The following is a 24675-nucleotide window of genomic DNA, read 5'->3' as shown; positions in this document are numbered from 1 at the left end:
AAAAATCACGCCCTGAATACAAATCTATATGATAAACATATCCAGTGGAAGCTTCACAAAGTTCAAACTTTTTTATCCCATACCTACAGTGCCGTTTATTGGGCATATATTGTATAAATGCACACCTATTACGCATACCAATCATACTTTCATCAAGGGAGATAGTCTGCTGAAGATTGTAATGATCCTTGAATAACTTATTGCAGGAATCTAAAAGAGGGCGCACTCGAAACCATGGGTCATACTGTGGGTCACCTCTGGGCTTATTCAAGGTATTATCATTCAAATGAAGAAATCGACTAATTAGAAGATATTCATCGCGTGGCATGGTTCCTCCAAAAAAAGGAATTCTAGTTGAGCGAAACGTACTCCAAAAATCTTTTATATCCTGCACTTTTATCAATCCCATGAGTATAAGAGCTAAAAACTTTTTCATTCTTTCATGAGTTACTGGTTTCCAGATTCTGTATTTGCTTCGTGGATGTTCTCTTATCCACTCTTCCTTACTAGCTAAAAATCTGTTGGCATATATGTTAGTCTCACGAACAAGAATATCTATAATATCATCAGTTATAAATAAAGAAAAGTATTCAATAGGCTGTGAATTACGGTTAGGAATCCCTAAAGGACCTACATTTCTTTTGGTAAAAAACAAATCACTCCCACAGTCAATACCTTCAGGCGGATAAACACGTGCCCAGGATGAGGCAACAGGTTCAATGTCAAGATCGTCGTCATAAACATCGCTATCAGTCATATAATCATCACTATCATGCTCACTATGGCTGTCCAAATCATCAGCACTTGTTTCTGAATAATAATGATATTCCATATTAGCCATTATAAAACAAATTAACTCTTAATTTTGCATAAAAAAAGTTATCTTTTATCCTGCCAACAGATAACAAAATCTCGATCGATAAGCCAAACGGCACCTACCCCCACCGCCAACGGCGCATGCTTAGTACACTCCTATAACCTCAAAGTATAAGATTTCTGGCAACTTTGCTTTGTAAACGATCACTGATTGGTTAAAGTAGCCTGTGACGTTAATAGAAGGCGGAGCTAAAGTCATATGTAGGGGGAAGAAAGGATGAAAAAAATGCATCCACAATATAGACGGTCGCTAGTTGGTAGCAATTAATGCATCCATTAAATGGACGGGTCGTCCTTCGTGGGTTAAGGCCCGTCCGCTCGCGGTTTTTCCGCGCGCGATCGTCGAAGATCGTTAACCCTGCAACGGTCGTTAGCCGGCGATCTTCGGATTCAGCGCTAGGCGCGCAAGCGCTGACGATTTTCTTAGTGCGCGTAAGCGCCGAGGATCGGTCTGTGCACGGGATGGTTTCCCGCGCGCGACAACGAGGCCGTCCGCACGCGATCATCGACGGCCGTTAGCCGGCGATCTTCGGATCCGGCGCTAAGCGCGCAAGCACCGACAATCTTCTTAGTACGCATAAGCTCCGATGATCGTTCTGTGCACGGGATGGTTTCCCGCTCACGGCAACGAGGCCATGCGCGGTTCTCCGCACGCGATCGTCGACGGCCGTTGGCCGCCGATCTTCGGATTCGGCGCTAGGCGCGCGAGCGCCGACGATCTTCACAGTTCACGTAAGCGCCGAAGATCTTCACAGTTCGCGTAAGCGCCGAAGATCGTTCCGTTCGCGGTATGGTTTCCCGCGCGCGACCATTGAGGCTCACGTAACCATCGCGCGGATCGTCCGCGCGCGGTTTCCCGCTCGCGATTGTCGACGATAGTCCGCGCGCGGGCACAGAGGTTTTCCCGCTCGTGATCGCCAACCATCTTCTCTCGCTCGCGAGCGCCGACAATCTCGCGGAGATCGTCCGTGCTCGCGCGAATCGCCGACGATCGTCTTACATAGTTGGAGATCATACGCACGCGGGCACCATGGTTTCCCGCTCACTGTCTCCTACGGTCTTCTCTCGCGCTAGCGCCGACGATCTTCGTACTCACGTAAGCACCGAAGATCGTCAGCCTTATTCTTCCGCCCGAAGATCGTCAGCGTTATTCTTCCGCCCGAAGATCGTCAGCGTTATTCTTCCGCCCGAAGATCGTCAGCGTTATTCTTCCGCCCGAAGATCGTCAGCGTTATTCTTCCGCCCGAAGATCGTCAGCGTTATTCTTCCGCCCGAAGATCGTCAGCGTTATTCTTCCGCCCGAAGATCGTCAGCGTTATTCTTCCGCCCGAAGATCGTCAGCGTTATTCTTCCGCCCGAAGATCGTCAGCGTTATTCTTCCGCCCGAAGATCGTCAGCGTTATTCTTCCTCCCGAAGAACGTCAGCGTTATTCTTCCGCGCGTGAGATGGTTTCCCACACGCAATCGCCGACGGCGCTAGCACCGGTGATCTTTTTTCGCCAAGATCGTTCGCGCGTGCGATGGTTCCCCTCGCTATCGCCCGCGATCTTTCACACACAAGCGCCAGCGATCTAAATACGCGCGGAAGCGCGGGGATCGTTCACGCGGACGCCGATACGCCCATGCTCACGCGGGCATGCGGGCGCGGTTTTACTGCTACGCATGCTTTAGTCACACGCTACCCAGATCTGTGATTTTCGCGCGATCGTCAGCGTGATTGGCGCACCGTTTCTGCGACGCGACCGCTCCCTGTTTACATCAGGGCTCATGGCGGTCAGGCCACCTCCGCGTTTCCCTCCCCCGCAGCGCAGAGCAGCGCCCTCTCCGGAGGGGGGAGGTTTCCGGATAGGTCATAGGTCTCTTCTCCCTTCTTTGCAGGTTCTCTACGGGCAAACACTCATGTGTCATCTCCCCCAGAGGATCGAACGATCCTCTTCCCTCCAGAGGGACTCCCTGTCAGCGCGAGGGGTGGTCGGCATCCCTGGTGGGATGCCGTCGTCAGAGCGCTCAAGCAGGCGATGAGCCTGTGCCTTCTGACTGGGGTCACTAATCAGTAGCAGCTTCCTCTCCCCCTGAAGGGGGTGAGTGGAATCCCCGGCGTGGTATCTCCCCCAAGGACTATCCTGTCCCTTCGCGAGTCTTTACGCAGGCGATGAGTCCTCCTCGGAATTCATCTCCCCTCCCCTGCGGATGAGCATTACCCATCCCCAGGAGGGTCGGAAGACCCGGTCCTCTCCCCCTTCATTCCATTGGGAGAATCCCCGCCTCTTCCTGAGGGTCCTATCGTGAGGAGGGGGCGAAGCCTTACGTCTTTCATCGCTGGGGTCCTGTTTCCCTCCTAGGAGGGATCCTAAGGCCCTGTCTTCCGCAAGGATCCGACAGGATCCAGTTGGACCCTTGGCGCATGTCTACGAGTCTCCCCAGGAAGAGCCTCCGGGGATGGAAGACCTCGCTGCCAGTCCATCAGGAGGAGGAGCTCCAGGGGTCGGAACTTGCGTTCTGGCAGGTTCTGGCCCTCAGGAGAAACCTCAAGGGGATCCCAGATTCAGAGATTCCTCTTCGGTAAGGGAAAGATATGGTCCTGGACCGAGTTCTACTCACCCAAGGACTCCCTTACGCCAGTGCAGCTTGCCCTGGTCTCAGGGAATGGAGAGCGCCAGAGACTAGGCCGAGGGCCAGCTCTCCGAGCTTGTCTCCTTCAACAGTCCCGGTTGGTTTCGAGCCCCTCCCTCCTCCCTGGGTAGGGATCGGTGAGGGGACGGGCCCTCCGGGCGGAAGTCCAGTCCATGTCCGAGATACGCTCCCTCCAGGAGGTGGCCAACGGGTTCCGAGGCCTCCTTAATCGTCTCCTTCCCTTCTCGACTCTGTACAGGGTTGTCAAACAGTCTCTGTTCAGCATAGCGACAGCATACGCGGTCGGCTTTGCGGTGAGACCACAAGACTTCATGTGTACACTGGTCCGGTAGGACCTGTGCTTCCGGTCCCGGTTCACCCATCTTCAAGGAAGTACTTTGGAGTCCGCCTGAAAGGCGTATATACCAGTTCCAGGGCTGTGCTTCGGCCTCTCCACGGCACCTCAACAGTTCTCCGATACTTCCTCTTTGATCTCTTCACGGGCTCTCAGGATCGGCATCCGACCACTCCGTTTCCTGGGTGACTGGCCGATCCTGGCAGACTCGAAGGCATCCCTTCTTCGTCATCGGGACAAGCTCCTCGGACTTAACCAAGTTCTAAAGATCACGGTGGTCCTCGGAGTCCTCCCCGCAGCCCTCTCAGAGTCTGGTCTTAGGCTCCTATCTCCCGTAGCCTTCCCTTCGGACAACAGGGTACCAAGGCAGAGGAAGGTCGCGAGACCTTTCCTCACACGAGAAGACCCTCCAACCCAAGGTTGTTACGTCTCTCCTCCCTGGCCCGTCTGGTTTCCACAGTCGCCCCAGGATGAGTTCTCTCCCGTGGCGACTCGGGGCGCGGGGGAGTCGGGGGCACGTCTCCCCAGACGCCGAGACCCCTAGGGGACATCCGGTACAGACGGACCCATAGGGGTGGGAAGCAGACGAGGGCCTACAATAGGGAGTGGTCCTTCTTGCCTTCCCCCAAGCATGAGGCTGTCTTCGGACGCATCAAAGAAAAGGGGGGCGGCCCACGTTTTGATCCACGGGTCCTCAGGCCGGTGGTCAGAACCAGGAGAAACCTTCTCTAGTCCTACTAGAGACGGAAACTGTTTCTGGCACTTCAGTAGCTCCACCTAGCCTGGCGGACTACTCTGTGGTTATGAGGATCAACTACACCACAGTGATGGTTTTCTGGCCTAGACAAGGAGGTACTTTTCAGTACAACCATCCCATCCTGCGGTAGAGATACCGGGATGGTCCGAGTCCCCCTCGGTCTCCTTAGCAGCTCGCTTGATTCCAGCAAAGGAATGGGCTCGCCGACAGTCAGAGCAGTGTGTCGCAGACACCAGATACCGAGTGGTCTTTGGATCCTCAAGTAGCCTACAAGTCCTGACTCGGTGGGGCTCCCTCTATGGACCGGTTCGCTACGGCACTGAGCTGCTAGCTCCCGCTGTACTGCTCCCCGGTCACGGATCCCAAGGCCCTCTGGTAGGATGCCTTCCAGCAACGGTGGGACACCATCGAGGTGTTGCCTCCGTAGCTTGCTCCAACTTCCTGCCGGGAGTCTATCCAGCATCTCCTCAAAGAGAGGATTTTCGCAACAAGTGGCGAAAAGGAGGCCTGGACACCTGGGCAAGTCTTCCGCAGTAGTCTCCCAGGCGAAAGAGCGAGTTTCTGTGGCCGGTGTCGGGGAGAGGGCATCCCTCCGCATGCTTCCAGCAATAGCGTAGCCCCTAGTGGGATTGCGGGATAAATGTGCCTTTCAGTTTCGACTGTGAAAGGCTATCCCTCAGCCTTAAGTCTTGCCTCCAGGCCCTAGGGACAAAAATTTCTCCCCCGCTGGAACTCTTCCTTCGCATGCGAAGCCTTGTCCTCTCCTGCCCTCAGTCGAAGGTGAGACCTCCTCCTTGGGACGTGGTTCGAGTCCTCGAGTCTCTAAAGAGACCCCCTGACGAACCACTACATAAGTCCCCAGATCACCACCTTTCTGGGTAGACAGTGTTCCTGCTAGCCTATCTTCAGCCAAGCGAGTCACATGGTCTCTTTTACGACTTTGCCCATTCAGGGGGTTAGGGGGAGGCAACATTCAGGTTCGTCCCTGAGGTTTGTTGCCGAGACTCAGAATCCGGGAGTCCCGGACCCGCTGTTCGACTCCTTCCAGGGTTCGAGTCTCCGTCCTGTAGCAGATGACTCAGACCATCTCCTACCGTGCCGGTAGGGAGTCTGAGCTGGCGTCTTCAGAGAACAGCTGCAGTTCGATTCCAGGCTCAAGTCTCGTTCGTGGATCCTGGATAACGATGAGAAGGGTCTCCAGGAGTACCATCTCGGCCCGGATTTGCAGGGTGCTACACCCTGCCTTGAATCCTGACCCTTCTCCGTCGCATCGCCCTAGAGCCCATGATGTCAGGGGCTTAGATACGTCCCTGCCCTTCATGGAGCATCATTCAGTGACGCAGGTCCTACAAGCGGGGATGTTGAAGCATCAGACCTTCTTCTCAGCCCCTTACCTGCAAGACATGACCCACAGGAGGCTTGATACGTTTCTATCGGCCCTGTGGTGGCTTCACAACAGCTGGTCTAAACCTCAGGCTCCTTGATGGACAAGTAGCAGAAGGTTGAGGGCATTGTTACCTGGTGTTAAGTCTGCACGAATGAAATGATCTGTCTGGCCCTTATTCATTTCTTCATCCTCTCCTCCCACGGAGAAAGCAGCATCCTGGGTTCTCTGCACAGCTGACCTCAAACCACTGCAGGTAGACCATGCTTCCTTGTGTTCCTAGTATTAGGTGTACAGTAATACTGTCATGTCCCCATACCCTGACGAGGTGGTATTGGGAGAGTCCTAGCCTGGATTTCCTTCTGAGGGACTCCATGGCAACTGCCTGGGACAAGTCACTTTTCACCTTCGTATACACCTTACGTAGGCCGCGGCAGTTTCACAACCGCCAGCGAGGAGCAGGGATTCCCTATTGTCCGAGTACTTGATCGCTCGAATATGGAATCCCCGGGCAAATCAAAGCCATTATGGCCGGGACTTACCACCCCTTCCTAAGGGTGAAGTCACCCCATGTAAATAGCATGGTTTGTATTTCAGTTACGGAACAAATGACAAATTCGTAGATAATTTGTATTTTTCCTAACTATACAAACCTTAGCTATTTACAGTTATGTGCCCGCCAGCCCTGTCCCCCAAGATAAGTCCTACCTCTAAGTAAAGTGGAGTATTCTCCGGTGTGTGTAAGGGGGAGGGGTAGCTAGCGGTGGGGTAGGAAACCCTCGTTAAAACTTTTATGGCTCGTCGTTCAGCTACGCCGAAGTAATTACCCCATGTAAATAGCTAAGGTTTGTATAGTTAGGAAAACTACAAATTATCTACGAATTTGTCATTTTCGACTGAAGTCATTTGTAACTGGTTATGAAACCATTACAGTACGTCATAATGATGTCACAGCTTTCGGCCAATAAACTCTAATTGGAATTGATTGTGCTTGCGGAAGAAAGTGAGTGAAAGGGCTCATTAAAAGTAAACATTACCGTAGAGGAAATGTCTCTCCTGACTTAAAGAAAATTTGAGGTAAAACTTACGAACCTCATTTAATTCCACCTCGTTCAATCTCTTATTTAAAAACTACACTTTTCACATGCTCTTTCAATGTAGGTGATTATTTTTTTTTTAATATCGAGTGCTTCATGCTTCTGAAATTTTACCTAGGATCATCATTTTTTGTGCAAATTTTCATTGATTTATTATGTGTTCCAAAGAATAATGTGTGGAGAAGAAAGGTTAGTTTTATCATTATTTACTGATTCGCCAGTAAATTTTTCCCACTGGAGCCCCCATTACCGTATGAAGTACTAGGGTATATCTTAACTATTTATTTGCGACATATAAAGGTCATTTTGAAGAAAACAAGTTTTTCTTTATGTACCCCAATTTTTTAAAATGTAAAGTTTGCCCAGTGTATTAATATAACAATATTATTCGTTTTATGTATTAGAATTTAGAATTTAACTACAGCTCTGGTTTTATTTGTAATGTTAGTGACAACTGTCACAGTAGAAATGTATTTGATAAATTTTGTCGGGAAATGGAAGCTAAGTCCATGTTCTAACTCAGGGTGAGGCACAAAACCCTTGCCCCTTTGTTAAAGCATGAATGTAGCGAGCTAAGGGCGAGTAAAAACCAGTTGGAACTATGTGATTAATTAGGTAATTAGATTAACAAAATTCTAGCCCACGGGGCTAACACACGTAGTGAAACATGGTTCGCTTGCCGGAACAGAGCAGTGAAATTTTTAAACTGTGGCCGAACAAAAACCAGTTGGAACTATGTGATTAAATGATTAAATTATTGCCTAAATATTAGCTCACGGGTCTAACATGCTTAACAAATAATGGGCTGCTTTCCAGAGTAGAGCAGCCGTGAAATTATGCTGCAGAACTAAAACGATGAACACTGCTATGACTCTAGCTACAATTGCCTCCTAGAAAATGGGATGCACATTTTCTTTTCGTGGAAGCTCTGAAACAAAAGCTCCAGTTTCGATTGTTTCATGGATTTTGGTTTGGTAACTTTTTATATTACAATGTAAGGTTTTTATGATTGTTAGAAAGAAAAAAGTTTAATAAAACGGATTTTGACGTAGGAAAAATCTATATTTGGGTGAGATAGCCATGTCGTCCTGATGGAAGGTCCTTCCTGCAGCTTCCTACAGTATAATATTTCTGAGAGTGATATTACAAGAGAATTACAGTCGTGTATCACGGGGTTCTAACCCCCGGAACGACTATCCTAAGACATCGTGTATAATCAGGGACGTATCCGTAGATAACCATAGATATCTGCACCCCTAACAGACTTAACCCAGTCTAGGAAACTAGGGGGAAGGATAGGTGAGGAGCCGTTATATATCCTCTCCCCTCTTGATACTGCCGTATGTCACTGATGATGTCATTCCTTTCTTTCCAGCGATCCTACTTTGTACAAAGTTTTTTCCAGTGTGCTTATTTCAGCTTTTTTTGAGTTTTTCCATGTATGATAGCTTTCTCTTCGTCGTCTAAATTGAGTACCCTCTTCTTTTACAGTTTGCATTAGCTTTCACTGTTTTAGATCCCCTTGGGGAGTGGTTATTTAGCTTTATTAGGCGATGAGAGAGCCATGAGCTCTGAGTCCAGCTAGCCATTGGGCATCACATCGCGTACCCGACCGCCCTTTTATTTCGTGTTCATTTAGTTTTATTTCACTAGTGTCACGTTAGCTAGCATTATTTTTAGCATTTCGATGCCATGGGCTCTGTTTTGTGAATACATTTACCATGCATTTATGTAATAAGTTTTAGTGTGTCAGTCCTGGCTAGTCTAGCTTGGAGAGTGGTAAAGTTTTAGTTGGAGACGGGCTTGCCGATGGCAATCAGGTCTTTCTTACTGGACTCGTTGGCAGCGGCCATTTTACCCTTAGGGGTTTTTACCTCGGTGTTATACTAGTTTACTGAGCCCTTATGCCCACCTGCCTTCGATCCCCCGGTTTCGACCTACCCGCGACGGCGAATCCGTTGGTCCGCCATGTTGCATTTGCTCGTGATCTCTCATGCTAGGACTGCGCAGTCCATTGGAGCTTCCCCTTTACGGCGAATCCGTTGGTCCGCCATGTTGCATTTGCTCGTGGTCTCTCATGCTAGGACTGCGCAATCCATTGGAGCTTCCCCTTTGCGAAGGGTGATCTTAACTTGTCGGTGTGCCAACTTCCCTGCACTGCCACCTCTTAGCCTCTGAGATTTCTCGATCGACCTGCAATCCATTGGTCTGCCATGCTGCATTCGCTGTTCATTTAAATACACAATTAGATTGGTACACAATATATATTCCAGTGTTTTGAACGTTATTGATTACGATACCAGACCGCAAAGCCGTAACTTTAAAGTTATGGCATAACTCAAAAACTGGATTTCCGCCAAGAACCATAAGTAAAAACGTTTCATACACTCCAAAATACACTAAATAGCAATCTTATTTTCTACCAACAGTCTATTGCACCATTCTATATATTTACCCACAAACCTACCTGGGTAACACACAGTGGGTGGCAAGACCCCCATTCCAGGTCACAAACCCAAAAAGTAAATCACAAATAATGCCCTTCCTTATTTCCTTTATGTATTAATACTAACTACAACTGAGTCCTAAAAGTAAATTCCAATGTACTTCGTTTATATTTACTAGCACTGTACAGTAACTGCAACGACGTCTCTTCTTTGTCTTTGTGATTTTCACAAAAGGGTTACAGTAAAAATGTTTGCGGACAGGTCTCCAGGCTTCTACAGTTTAATTTTTCTGGTGAAAAAGGCGACTGGAAGCTGGAGACCAGTCATCAATCTCTATCCTCAGAACAAGTTTGTTCAACAGACTCTGTTCAGAATGGAGACAGCAGACATGGTCATCCAAGCAGTTTGTCCAAGGGACTTCATGTGCACACTGGATCTGAAGGACGCATACTTCCAGATCCCAATCCATCCGTCTTCAAGGAAGTATCTAAGATTCATACACGAGGAAAAGACATGCCAGTTCAAGATTCTATGCTTCGGTCTCGCGACAGCTCTTCAGGCATTCACCAGTGTTTTCTCTAGTTTCATCTTGGGCTCACAGGACCGGCATCTGTCTTCGCAGATATCTGGAAGACTGGCTGGTCCTAGTAGACCGCGGAGACGACCCTTCTTCGTCACCGGGACATGACTCTCAAGTTTTGTCAGGACCCGGGGGTTCTGATAAATCACAAGAAGTCATAACTACAACCTTCACAAAGACTGGTATACCTCGGAATGATCATAGACACCGTCCAAGAGAAAGTCTTCCCATCAGACGAAAGAGTACATAGACTGAAGGAAGTGGCCGCACCCTTCCTCAGGAAAGAAGTTCTTCCAACCTCTCGTTGGTTGAGTCTGTTAGGCCATCTAACCTCTCTCGTCCGTCTTTTTCCAAACGGCTGCCTCAGGAGAAGATCCCTGCAGTGGCAGCTGTAGTCCGTGTGGAACCAACACTCCAACCCACTGGACACACGAGTTCCTATAACTCAGGATCAGGTAACGGATTTGAGTTGGTGTGTGGTAGACGAAAACCTTCGACGGGGGCCAGAATCTTCTTGTTCCTTTCCGGATTTGATGCTCTTCACAGTTGTATCAAAAGAAAGGTGGGGGCTCACCTGCTGCACCATACTATCTCCGGCCTTTGGTCAGTCAGAAAGGTACCAGCACACAAATCTTAGAGAGATGAGAGCAGCCTACCTAGCTCTTCATCAGTTCCCACAGTTGTTGGCAGGTCACTGTGGTGTTGATGAGTGACAATACCATAGTAGTGGATTACATAAATTGGTGTGGCTATCAGTTCGATTCATTCCTGGCAAGAGGAATGTGGTTACGGACAATGTGAGCAGAGCGACTCGGATAGTAGGCTCTGAATGGTCCTTGAATCATCAGAAAGCTAACAAAGTCCTGACTTTGTGGGGTTCCCCGACTGTAGACCTGTTCGCAACATCTCTGAACAGCAAGCTTCCTCTGTACTGTTTTCCAGTGCCGGACCCTCAGGCTCTATGGCAAGATGCATTCCAACAACGGTGGGTCAACATTGACTTGTACGCCTTTCCCCCGTTTTGTCTGATAAAAAGACTGCTCAACGAGACGAGCGTCCAAAGATCTAATGATGACCCTTGTAACTCCGCTATGGCATCATGCAGAGTGGTTACTGGACCTCCTGCAACTTCTAGTAGGTCTACCGAGAGAACTCCCTCCATGACCAGATCTCCATAAACAACCACACGCAAACATCTTCCACAAGACTGTGCAGTCGCTTTGACTTCACAACGTGGAGACTCGCCAGTGTCTCCTCTCTCAGAAGGGCTTTTCACGACAAGTTGCGGAGCGAACGTCCGGATACAGTACTTGCTTGCGTAGGTCCTCAGCCTCGGTCTACCAGGCAAAATGGAGAGTATTCTGTGGTTGGTGTCGTTGAAGGAATATCTCTCCACTCGATGCCACTATTCAAGTAATAGTGGAGTTCCTTGTATACCTTCGGGAGGAAAAGCTCCTTCAGTCTCGGTGGTGAAAGGCTATCGCTCGACCTTAAGCTTGACCTCTAAGCTGTAAGGAGTTGATGGTTCCTCTTCATTGGATCTTTCTTTACTCATATGGAGTTATGAGATCACTTGCCTCCTGTCAGATTAGGCCTCCTTCTTGGAACGTGGTTCATGTCTTGAGATCCTGAAAAGGACCTCTCTTCGAACCATTACGCTATACAACTGACTGAAATCTCACTTTGAAGACGATGTTCTAGCTCGCTTTAGCCTCGGCAAAGAGAGTTGGTGAACTACACGGCCTCTCGTATAACATCGCCCATTCTAGGGAAAGGGAGAAGTGACACTTGGCTTCGTCCCTGAGCTTATTTCCAAGACTCAAAATCCCTGGGGTGCGGGACCATAGGTTCGGGCCCTTTCAGATTGCGAATCTTTGTTCTGTAACCAATGACCCAGATTAGTTGTTACTACGGCCCCGACTAACGCCACTGTTTGTTAGCTCAGGGAGAGTGAAGAGGAGGATCACCAAGAGCATGGTTTCTTCCTGGATCCGCCAAGCAACTGAAAGAGGCTTGCCTCCCAATCCTCCTCAGGCTCGTTGACCTAGAGCCCATGATGTCAGGGGAATCAGCACTTCCCTGGCATTCAAACGCAACGTCTCCATGTTGCAAGTACTTCAAGCGGGCGTGTGGAAGAGACAGACCACCTTCACAGCCCAATATTTAAAAGAGGTGACCCACAGGAGACTCGATACGTTCACTATCGTTCCTGAAGTCGCTGCTCAACAAGTTGTTTAAGATACCTCAGGCTCCTTGATGACAGTTAGCAGTTGGTTGAGGGCACTGGTTACCCAGGTTAAGACTGGGATGAGTGAGAAGAATGTCTGGCTTTCCTTTCTTCATCTTCCTCTCCCTTGGGTTACAGCTGTCTTCAACCTCTGCAGGTAATTATCACTTCCCTTGTCTACCCTAGTATGTTATAAAATTTTTATACTTTCCACATCCCCATTGCTATCTTCGAGGGAAGGTGTTCATACAAGACAACAACCTCTATTTACACTGCATTGCACAGATCTATTATACTTACTTTGTATATTTTAGCGAGGTGTTAAAGTTTTCCCTAGACTGCAGTCATTTACTGTACTAGGTAAAACCGGGTCAATGTCCATGCCAGATCTAGGACTTCCACCCACCTAAGAGTGAATCATCCACATAAATAACGGAAGGTTTTCTAGTATGGAAAAAATGACAAATTCGGAGATAATTTGTATTTTTCCCTAATACAAACCCAAGTTATTTATATAAATTGGCCAGCCATCACCTGTCCCCTGGAAGTCCTGCCTGTAATCAAAAGTGACATCCTTCACTGCTGTGAGTTTATATAAGGTGGCTGTGGGTACCTCCCATCCTTCCTGCTCAAGCTTTTAGGCAGGGTTGCCACCTCGTGATTAAAGTCTAATGGTTACCTTCCAGCTATGCTGAAAGATAATCCACATAAATAACTCCAGGTTTGTATTAGTTAGGGAAAAATACAAATTATCTCCAAATTTGTCATTTTATTGCTGTACTTTTATATAAATAAATACGGTAAAGAAGTATCAAGATCTAAGAACCATTTACTTCTTCTGGTGACTTTAGCCAAAAGAATGCTACTCTAGTCATCTGATATAGTCCAGTATATCTGTAGTCCGTAGTAACAGTGTCATTTGCTGCGAGTTTGTAATGTACTTTGCTTATCCTAGGATTCATGTAGGACTAGATTTTTACTGAAGTAAGGTAAGACTGGCTACTAAATTAATTGTACTGGAACTGGTTAAGAATCTGATTGAAGCAAGGTTTCAATTAGGGTGTGTCCATGTGGTGAGGGAGTGTCTTAACTCATGCCTTGTTACCAGACAATGAGCGGCAATGATATCACAAGCACAAACACTAAAACCAAGAATATTAATCTAGCAACAAACAAGTGCTACAAGATCTAGCTTAGCCCCATGGTCCAAGGCAAAGTTGCAAACCAATGTCTACACGTTAGTACTAACCAAAGTTGTACTTTCTACATGGGAGTTATTTGATAGTTTCCTGGCCAATGAAGTATACAGTTGTATCATTGCCATTGTGAGCATCCCCATAGGAGAGTAGTGCCATTGGTGCACCTCACATTGGGTACTTAAGAGTCTTTGCTGTGTTTTTCTTTGCTCTTAGCTGCACTTGCTTTGTAGCTCTCTATTTTACTTCCGATTTTGCTTCCTTTCCTACATCTTGCTGTCCAACCTCTTGTAACCTATAACTGTAAGTTGTTCTGACACAAGACAAACCTACACTATTTAATAGGGTTATCTTTTGGTGGAGCTGGAAGACTAGCCATTAAGACTTTAATGTGAGGTGGCAACTCACCCAACCACTAGTTAGTGGGAGGGTGGTAGGGGTGTTCTTACTCAGGCACACAGTGGAAACCTTCTCTACTTTTTCATTTGGCATCAAAGGGGTCGGACATGTCCGCTCTCTGCTTCCTAAACATTGCTTTGACATTGTCTTTCTCTCTCTTCAGGTGTGTTTGTTCTCCTTGACGATTCTCATGCGTGTGTCCAGGACTGGACTGTCGTGCTTGTTGGACCTTCATGTTCTCGGTCATGATAACCCCCATTCTTTGTGTCCGACCCGCAGAAGACGTTGCGAGCAGTATTCCACCTGCGACAAGTGTAGGAAGTGGTCTGCCTCCCAGTGGGAGAGGTTTAGCCGTCGGCGCAAGTATTAGTCCAAGAGAGACTCCTTAGGGATCTTGAAGGCAAAGAAACCTCGCACTACTTCTACACCCAGACCTCTTTCCAAAGCTCCTCGTTCAGACTTTCAAGGACTGGATGAGTAGGAGCGTAGACCATTTATCACCATGGTATTCTCGGGGTTATGGGGACGTTGTTGCTTTCCCTAGAGAGGCCGCTTTCCCCCCACCCTGGGGCAAGCCCTTTTGGCTTTCAGATGTGTTGCAGGCTTAGCCGTCATTAGGTGTGGCGGAGTCTCCTCCCAAGGATGCCCTCCTTGAACTCCTTTAGCCGCCCTCCTGCTAATGACGAGTCATCTCGCCATCCTCGGTCCTCATCGTCTTCCAGAGACCGTAGCCCTTTTTGCAAGTACTGTACTCCATGTGCTCCAATTCATGAGGTAAACGAGTTTCTCGTCACTCTCCAGCTCGTGATCGTCAGTCTTCATCTCGGGATCATCACTTCATCTCGGGATCATCACTCTTCATCTCGGGATCATCACTCTTCATCTCGGGATCATCACTCTTCATCTCGGGATCATCACTCTTCATCTCGGGATCATCACTCTTCATCTCGGGATCATCACTCTTCATCTCGTGATCATCACTCACCAACGCGTCGTTGACGCTCTGACAGTAGGTCTGCTGACCGTTGCCTTTCAACCTCTTGTTTGCCCTCCTCGCAGTTTTATCAGGACGAGACCATCCCATGCGTCGTTCGCCTTCTCGTCGTCCTAGGAGATCTCCTGAGGTGCTCGGATGTTCCACGCTAGTCTCCTGCTTGTCGATTCCCAGCTCCATTTCACCAATGAGTTGCAAAAAATGCATGTCTGAATACCTCCGAAGGTCTGCTACATCAGTCTACCAATCAAAGTGGACAGTCTTCTGTGGTTGGTGTCGTGGAAGGGTTATCTCTCCCCTCGATGCCACTCTTCCAATAACAGTGGAGTTCCTCACGTGTCTTCGTGAGGAAAATGCTACCGCTTGGCCATAAGCATGGGCTATAGACTGAATGGAATCGACCTATCCTCTTCATGGGAGTCGTCTCCTCATACGAAGCTAAGAGATCACTTGCCCCCAGTCGGAAGTTAGACCACCTCCTTGGAACATAGCTCGAGTCCTTCATTCCCAGAAAGGCCCCCCATTACGAAACTACACCAGGCAACAGATCACTCTCTCACCTTTAAAAGTGTCCCTGCTCACTTTAGCTTGGGCAAAGAAGGGAAGCGACACTTGGCTTCCTCCTTGAGTTTATTGCAGACTCCAAATCCATCCGTCACGGACCCTAGGTTCTGGACTTTCCGGATCACGAGTCTTCCTTCTGTAGCTGATGATCCAGATCAACTGGTATTATGCCTACTAAGAAATTTAAGATATTATCTTAAACCCACTGTAGCAGCTCGTCCCCTTGTGCCAGTTCTTTTTGTTAGCACAGGGTGGGTTACAAAGAACACCATTTTTGCATAGATTTGCAAGGTCATTGACCATGCATTAAATCTCAACCCTCTTACTAGATGACCTCGAGCTTATGCCGTCGGGTATAAGCATGCCCCTGGCATTTAAACACAACTACTGTGACTCAGATACTACAAGCAGGCATGCAGAAATGTCCTGTGGTGGTTGCACAACAAGTGGTTTAAAATACCTCAGGCTCCTTGTTTGAGAAGTAGCAGATGGTTTAGGGCATTGGTTACCCTGGAATTAGTCTGTATGAATGTTGGGAATGACTGGCTCTTTTCTATTCCTTCATCTTCTCTCTTGGGGAACAGCACCATGGGTCCTCTGCACGCTGGCCTCATCAATCTGCAGGTAATGACCATTTCCCTTGTGTAACTCAGTATATTCTTTATACTTGTACACGTCCCCCATAACCCTCCACGAGGTAGGTATTGGGCACGTCGATGGTTATATATTACTATTTTTAAACTCGAAATAATCTTACCTAGACAGTCATATTGCTAGTTCCTCACAACCGCACAGGTTGCTAAGGCTGCTATGGGCACATTCCACATTGTCTCCTTTTAGCGAGTTGTCGAGGTTTTTTCTGTTACAGTCAAATCTGAACAGGTAAAAACCCGGGGCATTGACCAAGCTAGAATTAGGACTACCATCACCTCGAACGGATGAGTCATCCCTATTAAATAGTGTAGGTTTGTCTTGTGTCAGAATAAATGACAAATTTGGAAGTAATTTGTATTTTTCCTAACATACAAACCTTAAGCTATTTAATCAAATTGTCCTGCCATCACCTGTCCCCCATAAGTCCTGCCTGTAAAGTGGGGAATGTTTCCCCACAGTGTGAGTGAGTAAGGTTACCCAGTTACCCTGTTATGCTGGGTACCCCTACCACCCTCCCACTAAGTAGTGGTTTGATGGTTGCTACCTCACATTAAAGTCTTAATGGCTAGTCTCCCAGCTCTTCTGAAAGATAATCCCTATTAAATAGCTGAAAGTTTGTATGTTAGGAAAAATACAAATAACTTCTAAAATTGTCATGTTTCCCCTTAGGTTCACTTTAGTATTTAATGACCTCAAAGGCTAGCACTGGGCTATGTAGCCCGAATTCATAAATCCAAAACAGTATGTGTAGCAAGATTAAAAGGAAAATATAGAGAAAATTTAGAATGGCAATCTCCAGGTTGATGCATTATAGTTGCTAAGTTTTGCCAAAACAAGGAAAGCATAAAAGGGCAAAGTACAAGGACAGTTACCTAGAACTAGAAGGGGAAGCAATGGGAAGGTTTTTAATGTACTTCAGTATTGCTAAGAATAAAACTTTACCCAAATTTTATGATCTTTTAGAGATACAGTACTGCATAACCATTTTTAACTCTTAGAGAGATTTATGACGGACATCACTAAAATACTAGCACCCTCATATTTGGTAAACTTAATACTGGTACTTCTAGTCTAGCTGTTCTTTGAGTTATTAACACTCGGCCATGGCAGTAAGGCTGTTTTCCTGTGATCTAGCTTTTGACATAATTACCACTCCCATATTGTTTTGGTAACAAGGGTTACCCATCATGCACTGCCCAGCAATGTGGATGGAGAATTAATGTTAGTTCCCTCAGCAATATAAACCCTCGCCTTTAATAGGAGTACGCTTTCAGCGAAGCTGGGGACAGCTGTTTAAACTTTTAACTAGGTGGTGGTGGTTACTGCCAGGTGGGGGGCAAGCCACTCCCAACCAACAGGCCTGGGCTCTCACTTCTTTTGGCCAGCATAGAGTATAAATGTACTTCGTGTTCTTATCTAGAGTTTTGACAGATTGTCGTGTGCAAGGTACAGTATTTTAAGGAAGATGAAGATTTTCCAGTTTTATCTGTTATCTGTAGCTGTGGGACAGCAGACTGATAATCTTGGCACAGCAGTCTGGTCATCTTGCTAACTCCTCCCTGTTGTTGGACAGCATCAACTTCTTTGCTGCTTCCCTTGCTAGTATGGCTGTATGACAACAATGATAACAAATCCGTAGGAAGGGTTCTACTCTTAGCCTTTGATATACTTCCATTGAAGGAAATCACTGCCTGAAAACCAATCTGCTTACAGAAAACTATACTCTACGGAGACAGCCATCTGCTCTGTTGTAAATGATATGCTAGACATAATGGATGAAAATAAATGTGGTATCTTAATACTGCTCGATCTCAGTGCCGCTTTTGATACAGGATGAACTACTGCTAAATGATCTACGGTCCATCGGCATTGAAGATCAAGCCTTTGAATACCTAAAAGACTACTTAGTTGGTAGAAATTACTGTTTACAAATTGGCAACTCTTATCATATGACCCCTTAAACAGAAGGGTACCCCAGGGAAGTGTACTTGGCCCAATCTTATTCTGAATTTTTAATATTGGTGTATCGAAAATGCTACACAGGCATGACGTGAAGTTTAAACTAATTGCAGATGACACACAATTTTACTTCTCCATAAATGATATACATGACACTACTGAAACTCTTAAACCGAATCCTTGTTAGTGTTAGAGAATGGATGACATTTAAACAACTAAAATTAAATGAGAACAAAACTGAATTTATGGTGGTGGGCAAGAGAAACAGCGTGAAAAACTTAGGTGATATTCAAATTAACATAAATAATGACTTGGTGCCGATATCTAGTAAAGTTCGAGATCTACGTGTATTTCTTGACTGTAACCTGTTTCTAAATGCCCAAATAAATAATGTATAAAAAGTGCTGGTTATCATCTAAGAAATATTGCGTTTATAAAAAAGTACCTGGACGAAAATTCTGTAAAGAAACTTGTGATAAAGTGTGTTATTACCAGGATTGACTACTGCAACTCTATCTACTACAATTTACCAAAAGTGCAACTTAAGAACTTACAAAACATAATAAACAGAGGAGCAAGACTGATAAAAGGTGTCCCACCTAGAGAAAGGATCATCCCTATACTAATCTATTTACACTGGCTGCCGATTAAAGTGAGAATTGAATTTGAAATATGTACAATAACCCACCAAGTTATCAGAACCGGGCGTCCAAAATATCAGAGAGTATTGCTACATATTGCGCAGCCAACAAATCGCGTCGACACAAGAATAGTTACAGATGGCTTCAAACTATTGGAACCTAGATATATGTCTACTGTAGGCTCCAGAGCCTTTAGATATGCAGCCCAGAGACTATATAATAAGCTCCCACGAAACATTCTAACGATTGAAGACATTAAGGCTTTTAAGAGGAAACTGAAGACTCTTATTTCATGAGTCTTTTGACAGTGACAATTTAACAGTAAATGAACAATACATGATCTGAAACGTTAAATACTCTGAACTAACAAGGTAAAACGACAGTGGAGGTCCTGTAGAGAGTGAGGTTCCCCTGCTGTATGGGACCGGAAAAGCAGCCATTAAAGTGAAAGTGAAGTGAAGTGTGTGATGGGAAAGGTTACTACCCATCCTATTTCTTTCAATGTCTTTCTGACTGGTTAGATGCTGATGAAAGATTGAAAAAAGCAAATCAGACAAGGGCTAGGTTTAGTAAAATTTTGAAATCAAATCGCCTGAAATTACATATAAAAATCAGGCTATATATCAGTTTAGTGAGATTGGTGTTACTGTATGGACATGACTCGTGATATGACAATGAAACAATATCCAACAGAATTTATAGATTTAAGAACAAAGCCCTCGGGAAGAATATAGTATTGGGAGTTAAATGGCTGGACAGGGTTAGAAATGAAACTATGAGAGATTACTCAAGTGCCATATGTGGATGAGGTCATGGTGAGGGATAGATGGAGATGGTTTGGGCATGCTCTTTGCACTCTTCAAGAGTTTAGTTCACCAAACTTAACTGTGCTCCACAGGGCACTAGAAGAGCTGGAAGACCCAGGCCTACATGGCTGAGGACTGTGAAGCATATAGATGATAATGATGAATGTAGAGGTATTGATCTAAAAGCTCAAGATAGAGACGACTGGTGAAATCTAACCGAGGCCTTTTGCGTCAGGTCGTAGGAGTAGATGATGATATACATATACATATATTATTATTATTATTTTCTAAGGTACAACTGTAATTGGAAAAGCCTAGCTGCTCCAATAGGGAAAATAGCCCAGTGAGGAAAGGAAAAAAGGAAAGTAAAATATTCTAAGAAAAGTAACCTTAAAATAAATATCTATTTTCAGTAAACTATAAAAAGTTGAACAAAACAAGAAGAGAATAAGATAGAAAAGTGTGCTCGATAAATATAAAGTTTAGAATTTCTTTTGACATCACTTAACTGATAATTAACATTTTGAGAGTGATCTTCTAGTATACCTGAAATATGAAACATGCCATCCTAACCCTCAAGTTAATTGCCCGTTGCCTTACAATATATTAGAAGTAGGACATACTGTATTTGAAAATAAAAAAAAATTCTTGGAAGGCTCGCAGCAACCCCTACCCTCACCAAGCTGGAAGGTCTTGCACAGCTTTTATAACTTTTCCTCCTTTTGCTGTTTTGTATTACTCTGAGCTTGAGGTGGCAACCCTAACAAAAATTATTCATTTGCACTGTACTGTAATCTTGTATACTATGTAAAATTTTATACCTGACACTGTTACCGTGTCAGTAAATCCTATTTTTGCTCAGAATTTATGCATGCCTTTTTTCTGTTTAAATATTTATCATGAGTATTGTGTGTGGTTGACCAGGTATCCTGTTGTGTAAAGTAGAATCTTTTATTCATGGAATTGTGGTTAATTGATTATCTCTAAGACTATTGAAGCACTATGGGAGTACCTGTTAATCAGTGGATTACCAGAGGCAAGACATTCAGTTATTGTAGTGAAGTATTTTCTTATTAGGATTTAGGAGGTAATACCTTGCAACTTTACAAGATATACTATCGGTTGTAATATTTGCTATTCTAAATGTTAGGGACATGTCTAGTTTGTCCTATTACTAGACCAAGCCACATTGCTAGTGTCACAAACACACAGCTTGCGGAGGCTGCTACTACAATTTTTAACAATGTGCAGGGTTCCTGCCACATACCACTGTCCCCTATAAGTAGCGAGGGTTTGTATAGAGTGATGGAACAAACAACGAATTTGTAAGAAATTTGTATTTTTCCTAACGATACAAACCTGGGGCTCTTTATACAGAATAGCCTGTCAGCCCTATCCCCCAAGGAGGTCCTACCTGCAAGCAAAATGGGTTCTCAGCCCAGGTGTGTGTGAGTGATTGGGGTAGCCGGTTTCCCCCCCCCCCCTTCCCGCTAATCAGCAGTTAGGGTGTTTGTCCCTCGCTAGAAGTCTCATGACTAGTCTTTAAGCTACGCTGAAAGTAACATCCCCTATAAATAGTTCCAGGTTTGTCATTAGGAAAAATACAAATTACTGTACTTCCAAGTTTGTAATTTTTTTTCTTTATGGTTTATTATACAGAATATTTTACTAAAAGTATACAGTAGTCTTGATTATGAAGTGCACAGTAAAATATTTGAATAAGACATATCTACAATTAACATATTTTATTTCGTTTTTCAGACTAGAATCGTCAAAAGAAAAGAAAATTGACAGCCTCCTGCTCAAAATGGGAAATTTAACTGCAAATATGTACTACATATAATGAGACATTCCTAATGACATCAAGAGGAAGATCAGCAATGAGTAATTGGGGATTTACTACAGAAAAAGTTATTAATTACAAATTTCAAAAGCAGCACAGAATCGTGTCAACTGAAGCTGCCATTAGGTCATCAAGCTTTTCTGGAGTATTAAAATACATAATGAGGAATGTCATTACAGTCTATAAATATCGCGAAATGCTTAATTGACCAGAGTTATTGAGGTTTTTGTGGGTTGCAATGGTCACTCCATTTATATTCCATAGGATCAGTTGTACAGTAATCATTAACTGAAGATAAAAAATAAAACTAGTTTTGTCCAAGGTAAATAGGCTAAGTGATATATATTTTTGCAATAACCATATTACCAGATTATTTCAATTTTATTAAACTGTCTTTATTTGTGGAAGCCGTAAATTTTATTATTAAAAGCTATTAACTTCTTCTTGGTCAAAGTAACAAGTATTTTATTTGGTCTTAATCTTTACAAAGTTGTGCATACAAAGCTAATTCTAGTTTGTTTTTAATTCTATGCATATTTACATTTAGAAAATAAGTTATAATATTTTTTCTAGTAAATTCTAAACACCCAAAATTTAACTTGAAAATTAAGTCCACATCAACATTTGACCAGCTTTGATTTTCAAATTAAAATTCAGATTGCCATTTCCTAATTATTAATGATGAACAAGCACAATCTTGCATTTAATTACCTAAAAACTGTTGGCGAATACAAATGTATCGAATGATATGGATTCCTATTATCCCTTGAAATAATCAGCAGGAATTATTCAGAATAATGTTAAATGGATTTGTTTTATATTATGTATTATTGTGAATCTTTTTGAAGAAAAATGGGGAAATTGAACATTAAACCAATTAAGAACAAATGTAAATGAGGGTCTAGAAATTTTTCTGCTTTTGTTTTCAATTTTAATTAACTAGCTGTTAAATGAAAATTTCCCTTGGACTTCTTAATATAATTCTAGATTATATAATTTTTAGAATTATGTAAAATACTTTAAAACAAGTAATGTAAATGTGTGACTGAAGGGAATTCGATATTAATACCTTTTTAGCAATTGATACCTTTTTAGCAATTGATACAAGTTTATTGTAATTTAAATTCTGCATATAAAAGTACATTAATTGCATGTGAATGTAACCTACAACTAGTTCATTCATTTCTATGAATATCATTTTATCTATCTGTCATTTTCTTTCTTTCAAGACTCTTCTATTTATTAGCAACTGTTGCTGAATTTTCTTCTACTCATCATCGAATCTATTGTATAGTAAGCCTATGCTCTCTTAAAAGGTATTAGCAGATATGCTCATGATAGTAGCCGTTGGACCAAAAGTGTCAGGTGCTCTAATTAGCCACATCTTGACAGTGCTGTTTGTTTATTTTTGGGGGGGTGGGCTATGGGGTATAGAAAAGGTTATCGTATTTTAGTTACGAACAAGAGTTTAAGTATTTACATTTATAAATATATTGGAGAAGTAAAAATTTCTAACGTATGATTTTGGCTACGGTGCCATATTCCCTTCCCTTTTTCAATGACATTCTGCTTAACTGGAAATTTTAATAAAACCCCAGTGCTATCTATATTTTCTGTATTTCAGTTAAAGAGAGAACCAAGTATGGTGTGCAAAGATTTAACTTTTTATTTATTAAATAGGCTTACACATGCAAGCAACTAATTCATTTATCATTTATAACTGGAAGGATTGAAAGGGGAAGAGCAAGAGAAGGTGTGGCTTTATTGTTGAGTGAATGGATGAAAGGTAAAGTAGTTGAATGGAAGGAGATATCATCTAGGTTAATGTGGGTAAGGGTTAGGTTGGGTAGGGATTGTTGGGCTTTTGTCAGTGCGTATGGGCCAGGTTGTGAGAATAGTGAAGAAGAGCGGAATGAGTTCTGGAATGAATTAACTAGGTGTGTATAAGGACTGGGTAGAAGGAATTATGTAGTTGTCATGGGTGACTTAAATGCTAGAGTGGGCGCTGGAGAGGATAGAAGATTAGAAGGTGTCATTGGGAAGTATGGTGTACCAGGGGAAAATGAGAGTGGTGAGAGACTTAGATATGTGTGTTGAGCAAGAGATGGTGATAAGTTCTAGCTTTTTCAAAAAGAAAGATAAAAACAAGTATACATGGGTAAGAGTGGTAGAAAGGGCATTAATGGATTATGTGTTGATAACTAAAAGAATGTTTGGAAGATTGAAAGACGTGCACGTGTTTAGGGGTATGGCTAACAGTATGTCTGATCATTTTTTGGTGGAAGGAAAATTAGTTGTAGCAAAAGAGTGGGGGAATAGAGTAGGTGGATGTAAAAGGGAGCTAGTGAGGGTTGAAGAGCTAATAAAACCTGAGGTAAAAAGTAAATATCAAGAAAGGTTGAAAATGGCATATGACGAAGTGAAAGTAAGAGAAACATGTAATTTAGAGGAAGAGTTCAAGTTCGTAAAAGAAAATTTTGTTGGGATTGCAAGTGATGTGTGTGGCAAGAAGTTGGTTGGAGGCAGCATGAGGAAAGGCAGTGAATGGTGGAATGAAGGAGTGAAGGTAAAAGTGGAAGAGAAAAAGAGGACTTTTGAAGAATGGCTGCAGAGTAATAGTGTAGAGAAGTATGAAAGATATAGAGAGAAAAATGTGGAAGGAAAGCGCAAGGTAAGTGAGGGAAAGAGGGCAGCTGACCTGAGGTGCGGTCAGCGATTGGGTCGTTCATATGAAGAGAATAAGAAGTAGTTTTGGAAAGAAGTGAAGAGAGTAAGGAAGGCTGGTTCAAGAATGGAAGAGACAGTGAAAGATGGAAATGGAAGGTTGTTAAAAGGAGAGGAGGCAAGGAAATGGTGGGTGGAATATTTTGAAAGTTTACTGAATATTGAGGATAATAGGGAAGCAAATATAATTGCTGTTGTAGGTGTTAAGGTGCCGGTGATGGGAGATGAGAATGAGAGAGAGATTACAATAGTGGAAGTGAGGAGAGCACTAGATGAAACGAGAGAAGCACCTGTTATGGATGGTGTGAAAACCCAGATGTTAAAGGAAGGGGGTGTGACTGTACTTGAATGGTTGGTGAGATTGTTTAATATGTGTTTTGTGTTGTCAATGGTACCAGTAGTTTGGGTTTGTGCGTGTATTGTACCACTATATTAGGGTAAGGGAGATGTGCATGAGTGTTGTAATTCAAGGGGTATTAGTTTGTTGAGTATGGTGGGAAAAGTGTATGGTAGAGTACTGATTAATAGGATTAAGGATAAAACAGAGAATGCAATCTTA

The 24675-nt window shown here is 44.1% G+C and overlaps 1 long non-coding RNA gene across 1 annotated transcript in view; it reads left to right on the top strand.

The window, feature by feature from the left end:
• LOC137627746 (uncharacterized) overlaps window positions 1-21611 on the top strand; it is a 53901-nt gene extending 32290 nt beyond the window's left edge. The window contains exon 2 of the long non-coding RNA XR_011041214.1: window positions 21311-21611. This is a non-coding gene — a long non-coding RNA (uncharacterized lncRNA). The remainder of the gene's footprint in view (window positions 1-21310) is intronic.
• Window positions 21612-24675: the final 3064 nt, after the last annotated feature.

This window comes from Palaemon carinicauda, chromosome 35 (assembly GCF_036898095.1).
Source record: "Palaemon carinicauda isolate YSFRI2023 chromosome 35, ASM3689809v2, whole genome shotgun sequence".
Classification (NCBI taxonomy): Eukaryota; Metazoa; Arthropoda; class Malacostraca; order Decapoda; family Palaemonidae; genus Palaemon; species Palaemon carinicauda.
This window is presented reverse-complemented; position numbering and strand designations above follow the sequence as displayed.